The sequence below is a fragment of the Cololabis saira genome, chromosome 10, assembly GCF_033807715.1.
Source record: "Cololabis saira isolate AMF1-May2022 chromosome 10, fColSai1.1, whole genome shotgun sequence".
Lineage (NCBI taxonomy): Eukaryota > Metazoa > Chordata > Actinopteri > Beloniformes > Belonidae > Cololabis > Cololabis saira.
The window spans coordinates 33,108,728-33,117,150 of record NC_084596.1 but is presented as its reverse complement, the minus strand read 5'-3'; positions in this window follow the sequence as shown (position 1 = coordinate 33,117,150).

The following is an 8,423-nucleotide window of genomic DNA, read 5'->3' as shown; positions in this document are numbered from 1 at the left end:
AGTCTTAAAGGAGCATGAGGCAGGATTTATGAAAAAAATGCATGTACGTTTTAAGTTTTCTAGTAATAATGTCAGATGAAGCGTTCCAAACCAAAAAGAATGAGTGTGCTGCAAAATGCGCTGCAATTCTGGGCCCGAATTTCCCGCGCTGTCCTGCAGATGTGACGACAAATGACGCGTTCTCGACGGATACAGGAAGAAGACAAGCGCGTTGGATCCAAACTTCTGTTTGGGTAGACATGGATTCTTCCACAGCCGGCAAACGACCCAGCGCCACTCAAAACCCACTAAAAAGTGCTACCAAGAAGAAAACGAAGCCTTTATCAGAGACAAGTCGCGAATCGAAAATAAATTACGAGCAAAAACGGGCAGGCACAAGAGTAAACATTGGATACGCGTTTGAGTCATGGAGGCAGCTTCAACTTGAATTGGGACTGAAAACAGATGCTGACATGGCTCATTTCCTACTGACCAGGTAAGATAACATTGTAAGTCATATTTAGAGCTTGATTTGAAAATCACATGAGATTACTAAGGAGTCGGAGTGGCCTAACGTGCTAAGTAGCGTCCGTGCGCGCTCCCGTGCCGGCTTCGCTGTTGGCTGCAGGAACCCCGACGGTCGTCGTGGCGCTAATGAGTCTCATTTCTTATTCTTGCCTCATGCTCCTTTAGGGTCTGACTTTTATTTCTTTTCAGACAGTTTGAGCTGAAGATAATTCGTCCATCTGTCCACCCATGTCCTCTTCTTCCTTATTCAGGGTCACGCGTCTCTCTGTGAGTGAAGGGCAAACAGGCGACGTTAGCAGCTCGTCATGAGGGTGATTTTTCTTACAAAAGCAGTATTGATTGATAGTTAGGGTTAGGGTGAATGTTTTTAGTCTTTTGTTGTCGCTTTGTTTGCAAATGCATTAAGATCTGACTGAAGAAGCTGAATCCATCAGTAAAGAGAGAAAGTATCTGTCCCTCTGGCTTTTCATCCCCTGATCAACAGTAACCTTCATAGAAGTGACTGAACAAAGACCCAAATCTTCCTGAAGTGAAAACTCTCCCCCTCCTTCTCTGAGCTCATTTGTTTATCCGACTGACCGAGCATCAGAGTCTCTTCATCAAACAGGATGTGACATGTTGGCAGGCCTACTGTGCCACAAGCTGACCGCTGCCCCACACACATCCCCAGCAAGAATGCAGCGAAACCAGAAAGGATAACACTCCATTCCTGGGGGGCTCAGGGGGCTCGGGGGGCTCCGGGGCCTCAGGACTTCATGAAACCGAGCAGAAACTTTCTAACGCTTCCCCAGAGCGTAATATGGACGGAAAGTAAAATGTAAAAAGCATGTCATCCTGTTCTTAGTGGACAAAGATGTTCTGCTACAGTGCAGCCTTCACGTAGATAAAAGGGGAGATGCCTATTTCCTTTCCTCTTGAGATGGGACAGTTCATGATCACATATCTGGCTGTTAGATTTATGGAAAGTGCACTTCTTACAACACTATGAACTACTATGATCTGGAGATGAAACTAGGACAGCACTGATTGTGCATGAAGGTTGCGTGTAATGGGGGGAGGAGGGAGGGCCGGGATGGTGCCAGCAAGCAGCACCTTGGTGATTGCAGAGAGCCGTGAAGGGAGATAACAAGGACCTTTCACCAGCCTCGACCATAAATAGCTGTTTTTCGCCCCCGCTGAGTCAAAGCGTATTTTTCAACGTGTTGAGGTGAACTTGGGTCGACTCCAAGCTCGGCGTGTCAGCAGTCATATGACCGCCACGACTTAAAAACACATTTAAACCGAGGTGGATCATATAATCTAAATGGATGACAGTCAAGGTGTCGATGAAACAGCCCACAAAACCAACATCCTGCTGTCACAATGAGCAAACAAGGATCCTGCAGCTTTTAGCAGGTGTTATTACTTTATTGTGCAGTGCACTGCTCAGTATATTACACTTGATGAAAAGTGAAAGCAGCTCCTCTGGAGCTGACACGCGACTGTTGAAGACAGCATCGCGTGTGCAGCGCCGCGGTTAACCCCGGTGTACAAACCTCACACGAATGTCTTTGCAAGTGTTTTCATGACTGTGACAACTGCGTGCAGTGTCTGCACTCAAACCCGGCGACAGAGGGGGCGTGGTTAAAGCGGGAGGCCATACTCAGACCCTTCATTTGGACATGTTGTACTATTATTGAGTAAAAACGTTCAAGAAGGCGTCACTCTACTTTAAAACAATTACATAACTTTTTAAGAAATATTTTCATTTAAACCACTCTAATATCCATGCTATGAATGTAAAGCCGGAGAAAGCTGCATGTTAACCAGCCGTTTAATCTGTTTAAAGACCGGATAAAACAGCTGGCCTCCTGACAAAAATATAATCTAGTGGGGGATAAAACAACAGCATACTAACATGGACAAATTTGTTGGAACCCTTTTATTCAAGAAAGAAAACCTACAAAGTTTACAAAAGTAATTTATAATTTACGCAACACTGACTAATGGAGATCAAACGTTGCTTTTAAATTGAGTTTCAATGGAACTAAAAAAGAAAAAGAAACCTGGAAAATAATGATGGGACCCTCAACTACCGTATTTTCTGGACTATAAGCCGCTACTTTTTTCATAGGTTTTGAACCGTGCGGCTTATACAACGGTGCGGCTATTCTGTGGATTTTTCTTCCACCGCTCGGGGCGCTCTAACCGGAATTAGAATCAACACTAAGACAAAATAAATGCAAAGAAGAATACGCTACTTCTTCTTTAGCAGATAGAAGTAGGTAGAAGCAGATTTCAAACAGATAAATAGATAAATAAATACAATAGCGGTTATTTTCTCTTGGTTCTGTCCCGTTTTAATCAGCAAAGTTGCTGCCGTGTTAAAAGACACTGTTAGGAAAGGATCTATTTAGGTACAAACATGTACATCATTTACAGTTCAAAATCCTTCTGTACATGTAGTAAATATCTAGTCTAACAACATAAATAAAATAAATAAAATAAAAATAAATACCCCTCCTTGAACCGCCACCTTACTGTGGTGGAGGGGTTTGTGTGCCCGAGGGATCCTAGGAGCTATGTTGTCGGGGGCACTTTCGCCCCTGGTAGGGACTCCCATGGCAAACAGGTCCTGGGTGACGGGCCAGACTAAGAGCGGTTCACAAGCCTACCATGAAGAGAAGAAAAGCAAGGACCGTTACGTCGCCCGGATCGGCGTCACCGGGGCCCCGCCCTGGAGCCAGGCCTGGGGTTGGGGCTCGTAGGCGAGCGCCTGGTGGCCGGGTCTTTGCCCGTGGGACCCGGCCGGGCTCAGCCCGAAACGGCGACGCGGGTCCGCCTTCCAGTAGGCCCACCACCCGCAGGAAGGACCATGGCAGGCCGGTGCATTGTGGGCTGGGTAGCAGTCGTGGCGGGGTGCCTCGACGACCCAATCCCTGGACATCAACCCTCACAGTGGGGACATGGAATGTCACCTCGCTGGGGGGGAAAGAGCTGGAGCTTGTGCGTGAGGTTGAGAGATACCGGCTAGAGATAGTCGGGCTCACCTCCACACATAGCTTGGGCTCTGGAACCCAGCTCCTTGAAGGGGGCTGGACCCTCCACTACTCTGGAGTTGCCCAGGGTGAGAGGCGGCGGGCTGGTGTGGGCTTGGTTATAGCCCCCCAGCTCAGCCGCCATGTGTTGGAGTTCACCCCGGTGAACGAGAGGGTCGCTTCCCTGCGCCTTCGGGTCGGGGATAGGTCTCTCACTGTTGTTTGTGCCTACGGGCCGAACAGCAGTGGGGAGTACCCGGCCTTCTTGGGGTCCCTGGGAGGAGTACTTGATAGTGCTCCAACTGGGGACTCCATTGTTCTACTGGGGGACTTCAACGCTCACGTGGGCAATGACAGTGATACCTGGAGAGGCGTGATTGGGAGGAACGGCCTCCCCGATCTGAACCCGAGTGGTGTTTTGTTGTTGGACTTCTGTGCGAGTCACAGTTTGTCCATCACAAACACCATGTTCAGGCATAAGGGTGTCCATCAGTGCACGTGGCACCAGGACACCCTAGGCCGGAGGTCAATGATCGACTTTGTTGTCGTTTCATCTGACCTTCGGCCGCATGTCTTGGACACTCGGGTGAAGAGAGGGGCTGAGCTGTCAACTGATCACCACCTGGTGGTGAGTTGGATGCGCTGGCGGAGGAGGAGGTTGGACAGACCGGGCAGACCCAAACGGATTGTGAGGGTCTGTTGGGAACGTCTGGCTGAGCACTCTGTCAGGGACGTCTTCAACTCCCACCTCCGGGAGAGCTTCTCTCGGATCCCGGGGGAGGCGGGGGACATCGAGTCCGAGTGGACCATGTTCTCTGCCTCCATTGTCAACGCGGCGGCTCGAAGCTGCGGACGCAAGGTCTCCGGTGCCTGTCGTGGCGGCAATCCTAGAACCCGGTGGTGGACACCGGAAGTACAGGATGCCGTCAGACTGAAGAAGGAGTCCTACCGGGCTATGTTGGCCGGTGGGACTCCTGACGCAGTAGATAGGTACCGGCAGGCCAAGCGGGCCGCGGCTCGGGCAGTCTTGGAGCCAAAAACTCGGGTCTGGGAGGAGTTCGGGGAGGCCATGGAGGAGGACTTTCGGTCGGCCTCGAGGAAATTCTGGAGGACCGTTCGGCGCCTCAGAAGGGGGAAGCAGTACTCTGCCGGCACCATTTATGGTGCTGGTGGGGAGCTGTTGACCTTGACTGGGGACATTGTCGGACGGTGGAAGGAATACTTTGAGGATCTCCTTAACCCGACTGACATGCCTTCCACTGAGGAAGCAGAGGGTTGGGGCTCGGAGGCGTGCTCATCCATCACCCAAGCCGAGGTCACCGAGGTAGTTTTTAAGCTCCTCAGTGGCACCGGGGGTGGATGAGATTCGCCCTGAGTACCTCAAGTCTCTGGGTGTCGTAGGGCTGTCTTGGCTGACACGCCTCTGCGACATTGCATGGAGGAAGGGGACAGTACCGCTGGGGTGGCAAACCGGGGTGGTGGTCCCTCTGTTTAAAAAGGGGGACCGGAGAGTGTGTTCCAACTACAGGGGGATCACACTTCTCAGCCTCCCGGGGAAAGTCTACGCCAGGGTACTGGAGAGGAGATTACGGCCGATAGTCGAACCTCGGATTCAGGAGGAACAATGCGGTTTTCGTCCCGGTCGTGGAACACTGGACCAGCTCTATACCCTCCGCAGGGTGCTCGAGGGTTCATGGGAATTTGCCCAACCAGTCTACATGTGTTTTGTGGATCTGGAGAAGGCATTTGACCGTGTCCCTCGTGCCATTCTGTGGGGGGTGCTGAGTGAGTATGGAGTCCGGGGCCCTCTATTAAGGGCTGTCCGGTCTCTGTATGATCGAAGCAGGAGTCTTGTTCGCATTGCCGGCAGTAAGTCAGACTTGTTCCCGGTGCATGTTGGACTCCGGCAGGGCTGCCCTTTGTCACCGGTCCTGTTCATAATTTTTATGGACAGGATTTCTAGGCGCAGCCAGGGGCCGGAGGGGATCCGGTTTGGGAACCTCAGGATTTCATCTCTGCTTTTTGCAGATGATGTTGTCCTGTTGGCTTCATCAGACCGGGACCTCCAGCATGTGCTGGGGCGGTTTGCGGCCGAGTGCGACGCGGCAGGGATGAGAATCAGCACCTCCAAGACCGAGGCCATGGTTCTCGACCGGAAAAGGGTGGCATGCCTTCTCCGGGTGGGTGGAGAAGTCCTGCCTCAGGTGGAGGAGTTCAAGTATCTCGGGGTCTTGTTCACGAGTGAGGGAACAATGGAGCGTGAGATTGACAGGCGGATCGGTGCAGCGTCCGCAGTTATGCGGTCGATGTACTGGACCGTCGTGGTAAAGAGGGAGCTGAGTCGAAAGGCGAAGCTCTCGATTTACGCTCCTACCCTCATCTATGGTCATGAGCTTTGGGTAGTGACCGAAAGGACAAGATCGCGGATACAAGCGGCCGAGATGAGTTTCCTCCGCAGGGTGGCTGGACGCTCCCTTAGAGATAGGGTGAGGAGTTCGGTCACCCGGGAGGAGCTCGGAGTCGAGCCGCTACTCCTCCACATTGAGAGGAGTCAGCTGAGGTGGCTTGGGCATCTGTACCGGATGCCTCCTGGACGCCTCCCTAGGGAGGTGTTCCAGGCATGTCCCACCGGGAGGAGACCCCGGGGAAGACCCAGGACACGCTGGAGAGACTATGTCTCTCGGCTGGCCTGGGAACGCCTCGGACTCCCCCCGGAAGAGCTGGAGGAGGTGTCTGGGGTGAGGGAAGTCTGGGCATCCCTGCTGAGGCTGCTGCCCCCGCGACCCGGTAACGGATAAAGCGGGAGAAGATGAGAGAGAGAGAGAACAACATAAATATCTGCGGCTTGCATATCCTTTTTATTTTAAATAGAGCGGATGCGGCTTATATGCAGGTGCGGCTTGTATATCTTTTTTTAATTATTTTTTAAAAAATAGAGCAGATATGCAGGTGCGGCTTATAGTCCAGAAAATACGGTAAATATTTTGTGACAACCTTTTGAATCAGTGGCTGCAGTCGTGGTTTCTGTAACTCTCAGTGAGACTTGTGCACCTGTAGACAGGTGTTCTGGTCCAAACACATCCAGATGTTTCAGGTGGGAAGGGTTTCTTCTCCAGATGTTTCCACAGGATGTAGATCAGACACTTCAGAGCAGTCCAGTGTTTTGTTCTTAGTCATTCTTGGCTGGGTCTAGTTCTGTTTAGGATCATTATCCTGCTGGAAGACTCGTGACTTGTGACTGAAACCAGGTTTTCTGACCCTGGGCAGCACATTTGTCTCCAGAATGTCCTGGTAGTCTGGAGATTTAATTGTACCTGCACAGATTCAGGTAACAACAAATGCGTCCATGGGGGTGCTATGAGCTTTATTTAAGTTTAAATGAGGTATTATTGGCATATTTACATCAAGCTTTAGTTAAAAATACCACAGAGAAACAGAATAACAGCTGCTTTTAAACCAAGTGTGCAGCTCTGTTGATATCTGCTGGCTTTGGGGGCGGAGTCGGCCATTTAACCTCAGTACTCCGAGGAGCGTGCCTGTTCTGAGATCTGTAAACAACTTTGAGATAATCACTTCAGTGAAACAGCAAATGTAGCATGGTGTGAAGTTCGGCGGAGATAAGGATGGCGTGGCCGATTCATTCTCCTCTGATCAGGATCTGTGATGTCACAGATCGGCAGGTCTGAACAGTGTGTTTTCAGACTGCATCACTTCAAATAAAGGTAAAGCAAAGTGTTGTCAGTTCAGATGCTTTAAAAGATGCCTCCCTGCGTAAAAAATATTTTCTTTTTCATTATTACATGTCCCCTTTAAAAGTTACCATCTGTCACTGGATCATTTCTGTTAAATAGCTGTTTGCCTGGCAGCCTCACTCCCACACAGATAAGCTACTGCTTGTTTTAAGTCTTCTCTGTAGACTTAACCTCGTGTTACAGGATAATAACTTCCTAATATGTATAGACCGGTGGCAAAATGTTGACAATGTTGCTATGGTAACATCAATGGATGACAATTTTTCTCCCCCACTCCAATCACTGATCAGCAGCAGAGATCCCTGGGACCAGGACTTGTGTGACACCATTCGCTCATGTATTTCTTCATCAACCAATTAAAGAAAAATCTGATTGATTCCCAAGTCAGCATCATCCTGGTGGTGAAAGCCAGCATCTGCTGACTTCTGTCAGCTGTGAAGCGCAGTTGGACATTCAGGTTAGACAAGGTCAACGGACGCCATGGAGGAGAAAAGAAAACGTACAAGAAAAGAAAGCACAGTCGATCCATCATCAGCACCAGCTAGCGGTGCCTCCATCTCACCCACGTCAGACGTTTGAATGTGAGGTTCATACTTACTTCCTAAAAATCTACTTTTCCTGTGACAGTTTCACCCGGACCTGAAACTAACTCTTCCATTAGATTTGACCAGTTTGAGAGCACGCCTCTTGTGGTCCACCTCACAAAAGGTCCCTGAGTATTACAAACCAACACCTTGGAAGGGCAGAAAAATCCCACGGTCATCCATGAAAAGCAAAATCACCTGGGAAACAGATTTAGGGGGAAATAAACGAACAGATTGGATCTGGAAATAGTAACTAATAGTAAATAAGATCATCCACTAAAACTACAGCAGCGTTGGTGTTTATTGCTTTAATTATTGTTGTTTCAGCAAGAACAGTATGGAAGGCGGTTAAACGTCTTCCTGAATCAATCAGCTGTCTCAAGAATAAAAAAATTGCTTGATTTGTTTCATGCATAGCTGCAGACATCACAGTTGTAGACTTTTCTTTGGGTGCAGACACTAAAACTGTGTATATCGTCAGAGATGACGCTTTATCATGGTAATCACAGGCTACTCAGGAAGTCTGAATGGGGAAACAGAGCTCAGCTCATTTGCACGTATTT